This window comes from Tasmannia lanceolata, unplaced genomic scaffold (genome assembly GCF_043159265.1).
Source record: "Tasmannia lanceolata isolate RefF3 unplaced genomic scaffold, GAP_Taslan_0.1 ptg000008l, whole genome shotgun sequence".
Taxonomy (NCBI): domain Eukaryota; kingdom Viridiplantae; phylum Streptophyta; class Magnoliopsida; order Canellales; family Winteraceae; genus Tasmannia; species Tasmannia lanceolata.
Window position 1 is genome coordinate 67,551,803 of NW_027518685.1, and position 17,809 is coordinate 67,569,611.

Here is a 17,809-nt window from a genome sequence, read left to right on the forward strand (position 1 = left end):
GATGACCATTTATAAGATAACAACCTTGTCACATCGAATCTTAATGGATTAGGTCCGGAGTATTATTCCTTTGTCATTGCCATGGAGAGTAGATCGAATGCACCAGGTTTCAATAAGCTGCATGCTCGTCTTTTGAGTCATGAACAACGACTCACCAGCATGCATGTTGCCATCGCTGACTTAGGCAACCAATCAACACTTTACTCTAGCCAAATCACAAGAATGGACAGCGTAACAACTCCAATAGACGGAATAACAACTCTTGGAATCGTGGCTTTTCTTATGGTTCTGGATCTTGTCCTTGTCAAATTGACTCTAGCAGCAACAATGAGCCTCGCAACTCCAATACCAACCAATCCAACTCCAAATCATCTGATGGTCCAAATCGGTGTCAAATATGCGAAAAAATAGGTCATGAGGCAGATAAGTGTTATTTTTCATTATGGATCTTACAGCAATAGTGGGCTATCTCATGATTTTGCAGGCTAACATCTTACTCCTCGAAATCAAGGACAACAAAATACTCCCCGCAATTTGCAATGGATTCTCGATTCAGGAGCGACCAGTCATATGAGCTTTGACCCATCACTCCTTCAGCAATCACAGGCTTAAGATGGATCGGATCAAGTCTTCATTGGTGATGGTAAGGCACTACCTATTAAGAATATTGGCCACTCATTTATTTCCACTCTGCAATCTAAATTGGCACATGAAAATGTTCTTCTGGTACCTGGCATTACACAAAACTTGTTATCAGTTGCACAACTCACAAAGGATAATAATTGTTCTATTGATTTTTTTCAATGGGGCTTTTCTATTAAGGATCTGCGGTCCAAGATACTGGTGCTAACGGGCCCCGTTAAGGACAACCTCTATCCTATCCCAATATGATGTCAAGATGCAGTTACTAAGCAGTTCATCGTGTATTATGGGACCAAAGCTCCAGCACGCATCCGGCATAGGCGACATGGATATCCTTTCGCAAGGATACTTCTGATTTTAAGATGAGTAGAACTCTAGAATTTTCAGACTTCTTATCTGTTAATACTATTTGTGACTCTTGTCAGATGGGTAAAAGTAGGGAACTTTCATTCTCTTCATCTAGTAGGCAGTCTACTGCTCCATTGCAACTTGTCTATTGTGACATTTGGGGACCTGCACCAGTTAATTCTACTAGTGGTTTCAAGTACTATATTTTGTTTATTGATGACTTTAGTCGCTATGCTTAGATTTATCCTCTGGTTGTTAAGTCTTCTAGCATTGAGTGCTTTAGACACTTTAAGTTAATGGTTGAAAATCTCTTCTCTACTACTATTAAGTGCTTTCAAAGCGATATTGCCTATGAGTTAACTAAAGGGGACATTAAAATTTTTAAGATATATGTGGTATTGTTTTGCGGATATTTTGTCCCCATACCCCTAAACAAAATGGGGTAGTTGAGCGCAAGATTAGACATAATAGTAAGATGGGTACCACTCTTCTATTTCAGGCTTCCATGCCTAGATGTTTCTGGCTTGAGACTTTCTATGCTACGATTTATTTAATTAATCAGCTGCCTACACCTGTACTACATGGAAAATTTCCTCATGAAACTCTTTATGGACAAAGTCCAGACTATGGGCTACTTCGCGTGTTTGGCTGTCAGTGTTTTCCATATCTTAGGCCATATCAGCGTGACAAACTGAGTCCAAAGTCACTCTCATGTGTTTTCCTGGGCAACAATGACACTCAAAAGGGATATCGCTGTTATGAACCCACATCAGAACGTGTTTATATCTCGACAGTTGTCTTTAATGAGGACATTTTTTCATTTGCTATCTCGCATGTTGTGTCTCAATCTCCCTCTACAGTGAAATCTGCTACCACCTCAATTCCTATCCCTATTGTGGATCTACCAACATTACCCACTAACTCCTCTCAGTTGGCTCCTCCTTCACCACCGCAACTACCTCATTTGGCTGATCCCATATCCCCATCTTCACCACCACCCAAGTCCCCTCATTTGGTTGATCGAACATCCCCACCTTCACACCCCCTCCCCCACCACGGCATCCCATGGTTACATATCTTCAAGACAGTACTCAAAAGCTCAAAGTGTACTTTGCCACGGAACATCCTCTTCCATCAGCCTATGTAGCCATCCTTGAGTCCAATTCCCTTGAGCCATCCACCTACAAACAACACATCATGATCCTAAGTAGGTAGCTGCAGTGTCTGAAGAATACAATTCCCTTCATGAGAACAACACGTGGACCCTTGTTCCTCCTCATCCAACTATGAATGTTGTTGGTTGTTGTTGGGTCTATAGGATTAAACATTGCAGTAATGGTACAATTGAGAGGTACAAAGCATGAATCGTTACTAAAGGATTTCACCAACAGCCTGGCATAGATTTCTCAGAAACATTCAGCCCCGTTGTCAAACCTGCCACCATTAGAACCATTCTAACTGTTGCTCTCTCTAACGGTTGGTCTATTCGCTAACTTAATGTTAATAATGCCTTCCTTCGTGGTCTTCTTGAAGAAGAGGTTTACATGGACCGGCCTTCTAGCTTCATTGATGCTGCTCATCCTAAATATGTTTGCAAGTTACATAATGCCATCTTTGGACATTGTAAGGCCCCACGTGCATGGTTTCAACAATTTAGCACATTTCTTCTTACTATTGGATTCCGTCATAGTATGGCAGATACTTCCATGTTCGTTTTTTCTTGCTCTGTTGGCACTATTGATCTCTTACTCTATATTATCCTCACTGGTAACAATACAACACTTATTTCTACCTTTATTCGCCATTTGGGGAAAAATTTGCTATGAAAGATCTTGGTGATCTTCACTATTTTTTGGGTGTTGAGGTCAAACGCTCTTCATCAGGCCTTCTTCTCACTCAAACCAAGTATACATTGGATATTCATAGCCGCACAGGAATGATAGGCTGCAAGCCATGCTCCACACCTATTACTAGTGGTTCTAAAATGTTTATATCGAAGGATCTCAGACCCTCATGAATACCGCAGTATTGTTGGAGTATTACAATATCTTACTCTTACCGAACCAAATATTTGTTATGCTGTTAATCAAGTTTGTCAGTTTATGCACAATCCGACAACAATTCATGAACAAGCCGTTAAGCGTATTCTTCGCTATCTCAAAGGAACATTGGGGCTTGGCCTCACTCTTCGACCTGGACCTCTATCGCTTATGGTATCCTTTTCCATTGCTGATTGGGCCGGTTACCCCACTAGTCTTCGCTCCACCACCGGATATTGTGTATTTCTTGGCTCCAATCTTCTCTCATGGGGCTCAAAGAAAAAACTCATTGTTGCTCGCTCAAGTGCCAAAGCTGAGTACAAGGCTCTTGCTATCACCGTATCAGAGATGTTATGGCTTATGTACATCCTGTGTGATCTTCATATCGCTCCTAAGCTTCCTCTTACCCTCTATTGCGACATTGTTAGTGCTACCCACATGGCTTCTAATCCTGTTTTTCATGCCCACACTATACACATTGAAATTGATTACCACTTTGTTCCCAAAATAATTGTAAAAAACCTGTGAAGATCACGTGTGATTAATGAGACTTAACATTAAAATTCACCTTTGGTCAATCTAGACGGTCACATTGTCATAGGTCACCTTGGCCTGTAACCATCCAAAAGCACAGAGATGACAGAGCCAATAAACGTAAACATCTGATAAAGACCGGACAAATGGATGATCATATAAAAAAAAAGGGAAATGATATTTACACCCCTTTTATCACCAGGGACACCCATTTGCTAGTGTACTTTGCAACCAAAGCCACAGGATTTTTCTAACATAAAGTACATTAGCCCCCTTTTTGCCATTGATACAATGATGCTGGGTGTCCCTAGTGATCAAGAGGGGCGTAACTATCACTTCCCAAAAGAAAAGGAAGCAAAGATCCATATTTAGTTGACAAAAGTATACTTTTGAATAGGCAATTTCGGGGAAAGCCATTTCGCGACTGGTTTTTGCATGTGAGAAACTCTAATCACTGCAAATTGTAATTTCAAAAGTTGGTTGAAACTCTAGCAAAACTTTCCAAAATTCTGCAATTTCGAAATTAAGGTAGAAGGTTTAGTACCACATCGACTCAAACCATCCATATCCCATAATTTGAGGACTATATATCGCACTCAAATCAATACAATTAGGGCCCGTTTGGATACCTCATATTTTGTATTTGGATTTGGAATTGAGTTTTGACTACAAAATGAATAGATCCGGCAACTGATGTTGAGAGAGAGAGAGAGAGAGAGAGAGAGAGAGAGAGAGAGAGAGAGAGAGAGAGAGGCGAGGGTACTCCCAAGTGGAGGAGAGAGATCGAGGAGCAAAGAGGGTGAAGGAAACTGCCATAATTGTGGATTTCCAATTTCTTATTTTCACAGCAAATTTAGAAATCTGATTTTTTTCATTGTCAGATGCTGAATTAGAAATCCAAGAATTTGATCCGATCCAAATTACAATGCAAAAAGGGCTGCAAATGTGAGAAATCAAAATCAAAATCTTTTCAGCATCCAAACAGGCCCTTAGATATATAAGAAAATTCCATGTACAATAAAACTCAGAACGTTGTACAAGAGAATTCAATGTATAAGAGCAATCCTTCATCCTTCCAGGAGAGAATGTGCCTGAGTTCTTCTAGAACAGAGTTAAATAACACTCGATCTTTAGAAATGTTTCCCCATTTTTGGATTGTGACTCGTAGAAAAAAAAGAAGATCTTAAGAGTAGTCACTACAACAACAGGCCCATTTCTAGTTATATCTCTAAGTATATTTGCTGCGTTTTCATAGTAAATTTCCATTATTACATTAGGAAACTGAGTTTCCTTCTAATTTCAATTCCTTAGGAAAGATCCATATTAGTTGAGATTTTTTTCCCTTTCCTTGTTTCTTATCCTTCCAATTCTAGAGTTGGATATTATTGAGGCTAAGCTCTAGATCATAGGAATTCAGGTTTGAATCACTGGGGACATGTTTGAGCTCAAGGTTTCGTGAAAATGTCAAATAGGTCTTCCTAAATAGAATAGCCTTATACAACATAGCCAAAAAAATTTTGATATAATTGACATTGGATAGATAGAATGGTGGGTACAATGATGGGTTTTCTATGTTCAATTACTTGTCTATTTGGTCAGTTTTATTCTATTAGACCTAATTAAATAAAGAATGAAAGCATTCTAGAGCTATATATTTGTTTCATTATGAATTTCAGAAACATGGAGATCAAATCCATGCAAATGGATCTGAGTCCGGATTTTGATGATTCAGGATAACAATCTTTGAGCTATTCATGATCGCATACGATCATGCAATCACAAATGGCATCAGAACAGTTTATTCATGGAAGCCATATTTTCAAGTAGAGACTAATTCATAAAATCATGCAGAGCCGATGCCGTTTGATTCCATAACCTGTCCGGGAGCCCATTTCCAAGTGTAGACCGATCTCTATAGAGTTAATTTCGGTCCTACAACTATTGTGGGTGGCGAATAGTGTAAAATTTGAGAGGCTAGAGCCTTTTTCTCCAATTTTGAAAAATGAAGATGAAGAAAAGTAAACAGATGAAGGGAGACACGTGCTATCTATCAATACAAATGGGAGAAGATGGCTCTCCTCCCCGGTTGAAATCTAGTATCTTTACAATAGGATTTTGATGATGTGGCTTTGTTTGGCTGCAGGTAGTTACCTTGATAATTAGTGGTATAAGTAGTCTATAGGGAGGAGAGAAACATTTGATTTACTTCGAATTTACCTTGTAGAATAGTGATAAGTAGTGTTCAGTTACCAAACTCATAGAATTTGACTTGGAGAATGATGCTCTTCCTTTCTTGTCTCTCCCTCTTCGTTTTCTATATTGGTAATGACAACCCCTCCCACTACGAGATTCGGAACAAACACCAAGGGGCCGTTTGGATATGCGGATTTTAGAATCTTGGATTTTCTCAAAATCCTGGATGGAAGATGAGAGAAGAAGGAGACCGTCTGTCGTTTTCAGATTTGACGCTCTTCTTTCCGTCGAGCCAGAGAGCAGGAGATCGTCCCATTTCCAGGTTTTAGAAAGGGATTTTTGCTGATTAGTCCCTACATGGCAAAATAATTGCTTATTAGTCCTTAAGAAAAGCATATTTGCTTAACGGCCCTACTTTTAGAAAATATTTGCTAAAAGGTCCCTAAAACTCACGAACTTCAATTTTCTCCGTTAAAAATTTTAAAATGGCAAATTTACCCCCCAACCCATTTAATCTTTTTTAGCGTTTTTGGATTTCCCCTCCAATTTTTTAGGAAAAAAACTAGGAAATAGGCGACAATATTATCTCTTCCAATATTCTTGCCAAAAAACCTCCAACAAAAAAATCGTTTTAGGAATTAAAAAAAATGAAAATCCCTCTAAAATAAATTAAATAGGGTCAGTTTGAGTTATCTTTTCTTCATAGATAAATAAAGTAAGAAATTTTTTGAATATTTTTCGTTTCTAATTTTTCTAAGAAATTCCTATCTTGGTTGGATTGCAAGAAAATATCTCTAATGGAAAAAAATTTCTAGATATTAAATCGAGGCACCTATTCTATGACAGATCTCAACTTACCCTCTATTTTTGTGCCTTTAGTGGGCCTAGTATTTCCGGCAATTGCAATGGCGTCTTTATCTCTTCATGTTCAAAAAAACAAGATTGATGAAAAATTGCAGAATTCTTGGTAAAACTTCGTTTGAAACGATGTGGTAGAAAGCAACGTGCGACTTGAAAGACAACGAGAAAAGTTCAAAAAAAATATTTTCGAGTTTTCAGAATTTTAAAAGAAAGAACAAAATGTTGTCTAAAGGTCTAAATTTTTTCATTGAGGAATTATGTCTCATTAATTTAGAGGGATAACATCATAAACCAAAGGTCCCTAACTGAAAATTTGAATAGGGTTGGTTTACCTTATCTTTTTTTTATGTGTAATAAGAAATTTTAGGTTTTTTTTTCCTGTCCTAACTTTTCCAATAAAATTCCTACAATCCAACGGGGCCTAAGTAGAAGGCATTTTGTAAGAGAAGCACTAATCCATCTTGCTAGGAAAGAGCTGCAGTTTCAAACAGTTGGAGGTCTCGGTGTTCTTGATCACTGCCACCGGTCGCAATATGATAAGCTTTTAGTTTTGTTTTGGGAATAAGAACTAGGGTTTTGGCTTCTAATCTTAGGAGAAGAAGAAGAAGAAGGGAGAATTTCAAAGGGAAAGTAAATATTGGAAGAGAATATTGTTGCTTATTTCTTAGTTTTTTTCCTAAAAAATTGGAAAGGAAATCCAAAAACGCTAAAAATGATTAAATGGGTTGGGGGGTAAATTTGCCATTTTAAAATTTTTAACGTAGAAAATTGAAGTTCATGAGTTTTAGGGACCTTTTAGCAAATATTTTCTAAAAGTATGACCGTTAAGCAAATATGCTTTTCTTAGGGACTAATAAGCAATTATTTTGCCATGTAGGGACTAATCAGCAAAAATCCCTTGTAGAAATCTCAAGATGGGAGATTTCTGGGAGAGATTTCTAAAACCTGGATTTCTCACTTAAAATCAAATAAACGCTATCAAGACAGCATACAACAGCTTGATCATGAACCCTCTTTTACATTGTTTTCAAGCTAAAACCTGGATAGAAGGCTGCCTCTTGTCTCCCATCTACAATTTGTAAGAAATCCAAGATTCTAAAATCCCTTTAGGGGCCATTTGGATACGCGGATTTTAGAATCTTGGATTTTTTCAAAATTGTAGATGGGAGACAAGAGAAGGAGACCATCTATTTCGCTTCTCTTTAGAATCTTGGATTTTAAGTAAAAAATCATATATTACTCATGCAGGACACTTGCAAAATATTGACGGATTCCGAGCACCTAAAGAGGAACAACAATTATGGAAACCTCTATTGATTGGAGAGCTAGGATCAGCCTATATCGATTGGAGGGCTAGGATCAACCTATGGAAATGATTTTACAAGCACAACCGATTGATGTCGTGTTCCATCGCATGGACGGTTTGGATCAACCTATAACCCTCTATATATCGGAGGGTTTGGATCAACCTATGAAAATTACTTTTGGGGCACAACCCATGTAGGCAGCGGCCCATCTAATGGACGGTTTGGATCATCCTATGTAGGTAGAGAAAAAAAGGAATTTCTTTTCTTTTTATCTGAGATTTACACGTCAGCATTACTCTTTTACCATTAACCCCTTTGCTAATATCAAGCATCTATCTCTATGAGAAATTATTTTAGGGTAAAATCGTAATCTACATATGAAAAGTACCGACACGGGTACCTGTCTATGACAATTTCGGAAAAAAACTACCAAGAAGAGGTAAAAACATATGACAATGACGAAAGAACTACTTTATATTACACATGCAGGACACTTGCAAAATATTGACGGATTCCGGGCACCTGAAGAGGAACAACAATTATGGAAACCTCTATCAATTGGAGGGCTAGGATCAACCTATATCGATTGGAGGGCTAGGATCAACCTATGGAAATGATTTTACGGGCACAACCAATTGATGTTGTGTTCCATCACATGGACAGTTTGGATCAACCTATAACCCTCTATAGATCGGAGGGTTCGGATCAACCTATGAAAATTATTTTTGGGGCACAACCTATGTAGACAGTGGCTAATCTAATGGACGGTTCGGATCATCCTATGGTACGGGTCATACCGTACATTTTAATAAAGTGAGGAGTGCGATCATCAAAATACGGTGAGTAGTGCCATTAATTGGAAGAATGTGTTTGTGGGTGAAAGAGAAAAAACATAAAATTTTGTTATTAATTTTGTTTTTTGCCACTTATATCAATCACAATTATTTGAGGAAGGTAATTGGTGCTCCTATCCCTTTTTTGGTTTCTTCTTTTGAGGGAGAGAGGGAGGGAGGGAGGGCAATATTCTTTAGCCTTGAAGCGGATGAGAAACCTAGTATGTGAAATACTAAGAAAATGAAAGGAAAGAAATGTACAGCCTATAGAAGAGAACCTAAAATTATCTGATTTTCCATCACCTTCACAATCCAAAAATCTCTAGTACAAAAAACAATTGAACCTATACATCAGAGTCTGACTCAACCTAACTGCATTTCGTGATCCTTGCAGGACCTCACTTCAATTGATCCATTACTGATATTGCAAAAAAGTAAACCATTTAAAAGAGAAATACAAATTGTTCTCAGCTTCAAAAAAGGGCGACATAAAAGCAGGTAATTCCTTAAATAGAAGGTGAAGGATCTAATCTCACTATCAGAAAATTCAAGCTCAAGGCAGTAAGAGTAAAGTAGATAACAAAGTAAAGAATAAAATGACAAAACATATATGGAAAAAATTAAAAAAAGGAGATTAAATAGAAATAGAGATTTCACAATTAGAATCAGTAAACGCGTCTGACCTTCGGTGGTCTTTGAGCAGAGATGAAGAGGTTTGTGCTGCTTCTTTGTAAAAAATCCCCTCCCGTTATCAGAGCAAAAGCCTATAGAAGCCCTAGAAATGCCCCTATATAGAACATAAAAAGATAAAATTACAGAACAAATACTCGTAAAAATATAGAAGAATTTTTAAGTTATAAGGAAAATTCCAACTTACACACCATTTTTGCAGAAGGCCCTGTAATCCTCACCAATCTGACCGAGAATCAGTTGACGGGATGCTTAGCCAAAGGAAAGATCTGGGCAGCCATGGAGTGATGGAGATGAATTGGAGGTGATGATTTTTGGGAGATGAAGAAACCCTCTCAAGGTTGGAAGTAACGATTTAGGGTTTTGCTCGGTTGGATAGATGGAGGGATGTGGGAAGAGAAACATCGGGAGGACACGTCTCGCGTTACATGATGTGGACGCACGGAAATCGAGAGAGAGAAAGAGAAAGAGAAAATATGGAGAGAAAATCTTGAAACTATCGGGCGGAGATTTTCTCTCGCTAACTAAAAGGGTTAGAAAATATCGAGAGAAAATCTCTAAAATATCGGGCGGAGGTTTTCTCTCAGGTGAGACGAAATAGGAGGTTGACACGTAAGCAAAGTCTTTTAAAATCGTAGAAAATATACGGTAAGACGAAAGGAGAGGCCGGTCCTTACAGTTCTTTGTCAGTCCGTGCATCGCACGGGGTTTTTAACTAGTATATATATATATATATATATATATGAGGAAAGTGAAGCTACACCGCCGGTGTAGCTAACTTAGTTACACCGCCGGCTTAAAATACAATGGGCCCACATTATTTTGGTGATTCAAAGAATTCATTTGATTGGCCCTCACATAGATAGGGTGTCCACCAAAAATCAGCTCCATAGGATCATCCCAACCCTTCAAACTGTGGAGGCAAAAATGGACAAATTTGTGAAGGTTTTTACACGTTCATTTTTGCCTCCACAAATCGTAGGGTTGGGATGATCCTATGGAGCTGATTTTTGGTGGACACCGTATCTATGTGAGGGCCAATCAAATGAATTCTTTGGATCACCAAAACAATGTGGGCCCATTGTATTTTAAGCCGGCGGTGTAGCTTCACTTTCCTCTATATATATATATATATATATATATATATATATATATATATATATATACACTACAATCTAGCGAGAGGAAAAAGAAATTTGTTTTCTTTTTATCTGGGATTTACACGTCAGCATTACTCTTTTACCATTAACCCCTTTGCTGATATCTAACATCTATCTCTATGAGAAATTATTTGAGGGAAAAATCGTAATCTACATACGAAAAGTACCAACACAGGGTACCTGTCTATGACAATTACGGGAAAAAAATACCAACAAGAAGTAAAGACATATGACAATGACGAAAGAACTACTTTATATTACACATGCAGGACACTTGCAAAATATTGACGGATTCCTGGCACCTGAAGAGGAACAACAATTATGAAAACCTCTATCGATTGGAGAGCTAGGATCAGCCTATATCGATTGGAGGGCTAGGATCAACCTATGGAAATGATTTTACGGGCATAACCGATTGATGTTGTGTTCCATCACATGGACGGTTTGGATCAACCAATAACCCTCTATAGATCGGAGGGTTCGTATCAACCTAGGAAAATTATTTTTGGGGCACAACCTATGTAGGCAGTGGCCCATCTAATAGACGGTCTGGGTCATCCTACGGTACGGGCCATACTGTATATTTTAATAAAGTGGGGAGTGCGATCATCAAAATACGGTGAGTAGTGCCATTATAAAATATGGTAGTGAGGACATTAGCACTATATATAATTTGAAACCATCGTTGTTACTTGGATGTTCCCACGCGGGTCGGATTCAACCCGAACCCAACAGGTTCAACCCGAATTTGGGTTGGGTTGGGTTGGGAAAAATCAACCCGAATTGGAAATCGGGACGGGTTGGGTTGTCGAGCAACCCGACCCGACCCGAAACCCGAATTTGGGTTCCATCTGAAGAAGTTCTGTATATTTCTTTTTCTTTTTCAACATTGAAATAGCCTCCACAGTCTACAATGGAAGATTTGGATAATCCTAAGGTGCGAGCCATACCTTACTTCAATAAAGTGAGGAGTATGATCATCAAAATATAGTAGTGCATATAACATTTCCCTTTGTTAATTGTTAGTCTCTGTTTGGTTTGGGTTTTGAGAACCAATTGTGAGTTAAAAACTGATTATTGGTGACTCACTATTGGTTCTCAAAATCTAAAACAACCCAGCTTGAGTTGAGGTGGTCAACAATTGGTACCATATCAAATCGGGAAACCCGACCCAACCCAACCCGAATTGGAAATCGGGTTGGGTCGGATTGAGGAAATTGCAAATCGGGTTGGGTCGGGTTGAACCCAGTCAGGCTGAAAATTGGGTTGGAAAACATGGGTTCCTCGGGTTGAGACCCAAGTTGCACCACTAACAATGACGAAAAAACGACTTTTCCTTATCCACTATGTGCAGGTCAAATTACGAAAAGTTTGATATTACGAATGTAGGACACCTGTAAAAATATTGACGAATCCTGGGCACCTTAAGAGGAACAACAATTATGGAAACCTCTATAGATTGGAGGGCTAGGATCAGCCAATGGAAATTATTTTATGGGCACAACCTATTTATGTTGTGTTCCGTCACATGGACGGTTTAGATCAACCTATGATGTGGTCTGTACAATTCTTTGTCGGCCCGTGCATCGCACAGGGTTTTTTGCTAGTATATATATATATATATATATATATATATATATATATACTAGTAAGACGCACGGGGTGAAGAAAAAAAAACTGTATAAATGAAGAACCAAAAAACTGAGTATAAATCAGGAACACACTTGAACCACTCCACCTACCTGCACATATATATAAATCAAGTCTATAGACATTCAATTGAAAATACCACATCAAGAGTCTAAAGAAAGGAAAGAGATCCAAGAGAAAGGAAATAGTTTTCCAGCTATTAATTAAACAGCCAGAAAGGAAATAGAAATAGATATTTCTTAAATTTGAAGCACACAAAGACAAAATTTTCGCGAGCATTACTTCTCATCACCTCAATCTCCTCGTAGGGTAGAATAATGTCTGAAGCTCTAATCCTTCTTATTTTTCTCTTCCTTTTGGTTGCACCAAGGAGGATAGAAGTCTCATTGCAGCAAAAAACCATATGATATTTAGGAAAAATCACCTACAAAGTTTATCTAAGAAAAATCTAAATTTTATCTAAGAAAGAATGCACATAAGGACAGAAACCAAAATCACATATGAGAAACTAATCCCATCAAGAACAAAACAAATATAAACCCATGAGACCTACTGAAGAAGAAATGTACAACAATCCAAAAATGCCATCACATATTAGAGAAAATCCCAAAAGATTGCACACTAAAACAGAAAAGCAAGAGTAAGAAAGAATAAAAAGCAAAAATAAAAGGAATAAAGAAGTTTTTTTTGTTTTCTACTTTCACCTGTGCATCATGTATGGGACGACAAAGAAAAAGTAAACAACATTTAGCAGTGGGTTTACAACTTGTAGAATTGCATAATCAAGTAAATCAGTTGTAAAAAGAGATCTGCAGTAAGGAGTGGAGATAACAAATGAATGAAATGTTCTTGGGAGAGCTCCTTTTGAAATAAGCTACTTGCTGGCCTTAACACTTCTTATAATAACCTCTCACAAAAATCATAGAATAACCAGTACCCTATCACAGGCAGTGGAGAGCCAGTTGTTGTGTTGTATTGCAATGCAAATTCCATAGACAATTCGAATGGGGATTCAAGTTAAAACAGACAAAACGGTTGCAAGGTAGCAAGGGAATACAATGCTTGGATTGTTCGGTACCCAGGATATACACTTTTTCCTTTTTTGAGATTATAAAAGAGAGACAGAAAAATTATCAGGAAAGAAACATTGATCCTGCGGTACACAAATGCAATTTTTTTAATTTATTGTCACGGAATTCAGGATACACACATTTTTTACTTCAAAGGATGGCGCAAATAACACATCAAGAAAGGGAGTGAGATTGTAATGGAGTTGGCCTGATGGTGAAGGCATCCGCCGATATGAGTTTTACTCGAGCGATTTTATACTTGCAAGCAAACTAAGATCATAGAAAACCAGGGGTCATCCTAGAGATGATGAGAAGAGCAGGTTAACAGTTCCTTCCAAGTAGAGGAAAGTTTAAGTTCTCAGAATCGAAAACTAACAATGCCTAGGGAAAAATAAAACAGGTATAGGGGGGAAGAATGCCTGGAATTTGCACCTAATCCTTGAATAAATTATGTTTCAATAATATGAATAAATGCCTCGTATTCATAACTGCTTCAGATTTGAAAGTATTCTTCATATTCAACTCTTTCAGTTTCAGCTGAAAGAAAGAGCGCACCTTCAGCTGAAAGAAAAACGCAGTCCTCCCTCAAACTTAAGGAATTTACAGCCTTAAATTGAACAACTTTGGGACTAACACTTCATACCCCATGAGAAAAAAATCTGAGAAGATTAGATCAATACTGAATATGTTTCTCTGTCCAACATTAGCAACTAATTTTTACTTGCATAAGCTCGACTAAATCCATGTGGGATCTAGCTCACATGCATATTTGCAAACAACCTGATTTTCAAAATAAGCATAATCTCATTTTAGGAATAAATGAATGAAGAAAGAAGATGAAAAGATGTAAACTGAAATAAAATCAAATTAAAAACAAAAGCAAACTGAAAAAATCTGAAAAGTATAATGTACCATGAAACATAATTGAGAAGCTTCTAGCAAAAGCAATATCCGCACATTCTCATAACTATGAACTGTAAAACGTAATTGATGTAAGACACAAAAATATATGCACATTGGACGCCTATTCTGTAGAATGCAAATAGCAAAAGAAGGCATCAAACCCTAATTTTAATGTAAATTACCAAGGACGTTCTAAGTTCAAGTAGCCTGCGTGAAAATCTCCGTGAGCATTGGCCTAATCCCAACCTCAAGGACGGAGTATCCCTCCTCTCCAAGCTCTCTGGTCAAGACCTCCTTCAGCTCCGGGAAAAAGCCCATCAGCTACAAACTAAATGGAAAAAATAATTAGAAACAAAAGTAAATAGAGATATGAGGAAACAACATAAATTTATGAAACTCTAGTATCTGAATTGAATAGCAGGAATGGGAGAAAAGTAGAAGAGAAGAACAAAATCCACCTTCCAATCTTTACTCATCAAATATATATGCTAATTTATAAAAATATCCATATCAATTTACCTCAAGATCTAGACCTGCTGAAAATATCTGGTAGAAAGGTGATGGATGAAGGAATCTCAAATGACCCTGCATTTTAAAGGTCAATATTTACAACAAAAAAGAAAAGAAAAGTAGGTAATCTGAAATTGACCTGCAATTTTACAGAAAACCCATTACGATCTCGATCGAAGGGGAAACCCTGAAAGTAGAAAACTGTTTTTGAAATTCAACAGAATGATGTAGCATGATAGATAAAAGGAAAATAACACAAAATGCAATTGAAGTTCACAACATCTATCCACAAATCCAAATAGATTAGTTAAAAACATTGCAGAAAAACAAATCAAAAGTGAATGGATTGTAAGATTTAGAGAAGGTAACTATCGTTGCCCGGGACCTTCTCAAATGATTATGTACAAAGTAAAAGGGAAAAACACATTAGATGGCTGTAAGTGGTTAAACAACACCAAACAGTTAATTCATTGCATTCCATAAATTGAAACATACCTTAGGCCCTGTTTGTTTTGGATTTTGAGAGGGATTGGGAGTCAAACTATTGGAATTCAATAGTCAGTTTAGGACTCAGTAATTCCGAATCGCGTTGGTCTATAGTAGGAAATAATAAAAAAGATGGTAAATTAGGGCAGTTTCTTTATCACCCATACCTCGTTTTAAGAACTCCCACACCACACATGTTCAATTTCGGAAAATAGGGAAAGTAAGAAACAAAGGCAACCACAGAAATCCTAAGGCTACTTGCATATGATCCAAGCTATCAAACAAACAGAATTGCCATAGGAACCCAACAACAGAAGTAATATGCACTTTGCAGTCAAAATTACTCACATACAGACCATAAAATGAGAAACACAAAAACAAATCAGGTGATAGTGCTTCATTAACATGGTTGTAACAATCTAGTTGTCTCGTGGATTTCTTCTCTAAAGTAGTGCACTTCTCTACTCACCACTAAACAATACATTCCGAACAATCATCAAATGGGATCACATGGTCAAACCAAAGGAAACCAAAAAGCTAAGAAATAGGTTGAGTTAGAAGGTCTCACTATTTTCGATCCAGAAGTACCTTGTTATTAGTGAATGGAAGGTGTTTTGGCAGACTAAAAAGGCTCACTTATCAACATCTTGCATCCCAATAGGGAGTCAAACTCCTTGTCCTAATAGCAGTTTAGTAGAAAATTAGAATGCATGTGCATAGAAACAGAGATAGGAGGTATGTTGGTTGTTTAACTTCATAAGGAAATTGTCAGGGTTTGATATCTGAGATTTGTTACGTTGGCTAGTACCAAATTCCATGATAAATGAGTGACTCCCATTGATTCCTCCCAAGAGAATAAGTCTGTGAGAAATGAGGGTGAGTACCATTGATTCCTTCCAAGTGAATCAGCGACAGAGACAATTTGCCACCTCTGATCTTTTCCAGCACATCACTTGCAATAAATCTGTGAACGGAAGAAATCTTAATGAACAAACAGGGGAAAAAAGAAGAGTCATCGTTCAAGAAACAACATCCTTTAGAGGCCGAACAGTAGAATACAAACATGGAAAATGGGAAAAACAACCCAATTTCCACGTCAACGCCAAGCATATGAAAATGGAAAGATTCAAAACCAACCCCAAAAGAAGACTGCTAGGCTCAGCAAAACACTGTAAAAAATTCAATATAAGCCTAGAAAAAACATGATTAAGCAACCAAGGACCACATGCTCGCTGTTAGGAAATGGGTCAGTTGAAAGGATATATTAAAAAACGGGAAATTCCCTTACCGTGCCAATTTCTTTCAGAACTACTAAGTAATGCTTTGTTGTGGACCAAAAAATCAGAAATTGAGAGGAATAAAAAAAGGAACAATTCAAAAAAGGAACTACTAAGAGGAATCCAAATGCGGAACAATTCAAGGAACTACTAAGAGGAAACAAAAGAGGAATCCAAATTTTCTTGTGGCAATGCTCGGCATATCTCACAAGCTCAGTCTCTCTCTCTCCAAGGACGACGGCACTGCTAACCCAAAATCTCGCCATCTTTCTCTCTCGATCGGCCCCATCTCTCTCACCATCCCTTGCACTACCACCACCCTTGCATCGCCATCAAATCAGCAAAAGCCTGGATTTATGCCGCAAGCATAATATTAATTAATTGATTGGAAAAGGGTGCATACAATCTGTTTACATAGAACAGAATAAAGAAAATGGATTCATAGATGGACTCACCTTCAGTTGCTAAAATGCTCCCAAGGAAAACTAAGCCTCGAGTTGATTGAAGCCACTTTGACAAACCCGAATTTTCTCCCCGGATTCAGTTGGGAGTGAAATTCCATATCAGAAAAACCCTAATCGGCTAAGAGAAGCATGAAAATATCGAAACGACAACCACCAAATCCAAATACAAACCTTACAAACCCTCGAGCAAGTAACCAACTGTTCCAAACCCAAATCGTGCCCCAGCTTCAATGACATGAAGATATTGCAGGTGAGGGAAGGAGAAAATCTCGCTAGATTTTTCTTTTGCGAAAATCTCGCGAGATTTGTTTATACCTGCAATACAATAGAAAGAGTAAGATCATAATCAAAATAGATAAAACCCTCAAAAAAAAAGGCTAGAGAGGTGAAATTAAAGTCTGGAACCCAAACTTAGCAACAGATGGCAACAAAAGGTGTCTTAAATGTTTGACGCCCAAAAGCCTACTCCTGGAAGAAGAAAGGAATCGAATCAACAGCAAAAAAAAAAAAAAAAAAAAAAAGAGGAGGAAGAAAGGAAGAAAGAAATTCCAAAACCAACAGCAGAGCTTGAATAATCCATATTAAATATAGAAAATGCCCTGAGGAGGAAGGAGAGACCTACAGGTGTCTTTGAACAGTGGAAAATTTGTTTAAACAGAAAAGAAATACATCTACTATATATCTACTACAATAAGCTGGGATGAAAAGAGAAGGGTTTTTTCCATTTTTTTGAAAATCACGTGAGATTTACACGTCACATTTTTTTGACTTTTTTGAACAAATGCACCCATTCAACTAATATAATTTCAACCTTACCCCCCAATACATGCAGCTTCTTCTGT

At 37.7% G+C, this 17,809-nt stretch overlaps 1 long non-coding RNA gene across 24 annotated transcripts; it reads right to left on the minus strand.

Annotated features, from left to right (window-relative positions):
* Positions 1 to 5,383: 5,383 nt before the first annotated feature.
* LOC143885509 (uncharacterized) lies at positions 5,384 to 17,647 on the minus strand. Of its 24 annotated transcripts, none has more exons than XR_013253337.1 (8): positions 17,590 to 17,647; positions 17,379 to 17,435; positions 16,959 to 17,282; positions 16,713 to 16,851; positions 14,750 to 14,815; positions 14,413 to 14,551; positions 9,441 to 9,544; positions 5,384 to 6,109 (listed from the first exon to the last, which is right to left on the minus strand). It is a non-coding gene; the product is annotated as an uncharacterized LOC143885509 (long non-coding RNA). The 24 variants fall into 24 exon arrangements; XR_013253340.1 differs by lacking the exons at positions 5,384 to 6,109; positions 9,441 to 9,544 and adding exons at positions 12,241 to 12,349; positions 12,540 to 12,639; XR_013253336.1 differs by lacking the exons at positions 5,384 to 6,109; positions 9,441 to 9,544 and adding exons at positions 12,356 to 14,107; positions 14,240 to 14,301.
* Between the last annotated feature and the right edge of the window lie 162 nt (positions 17,648 to 17,809).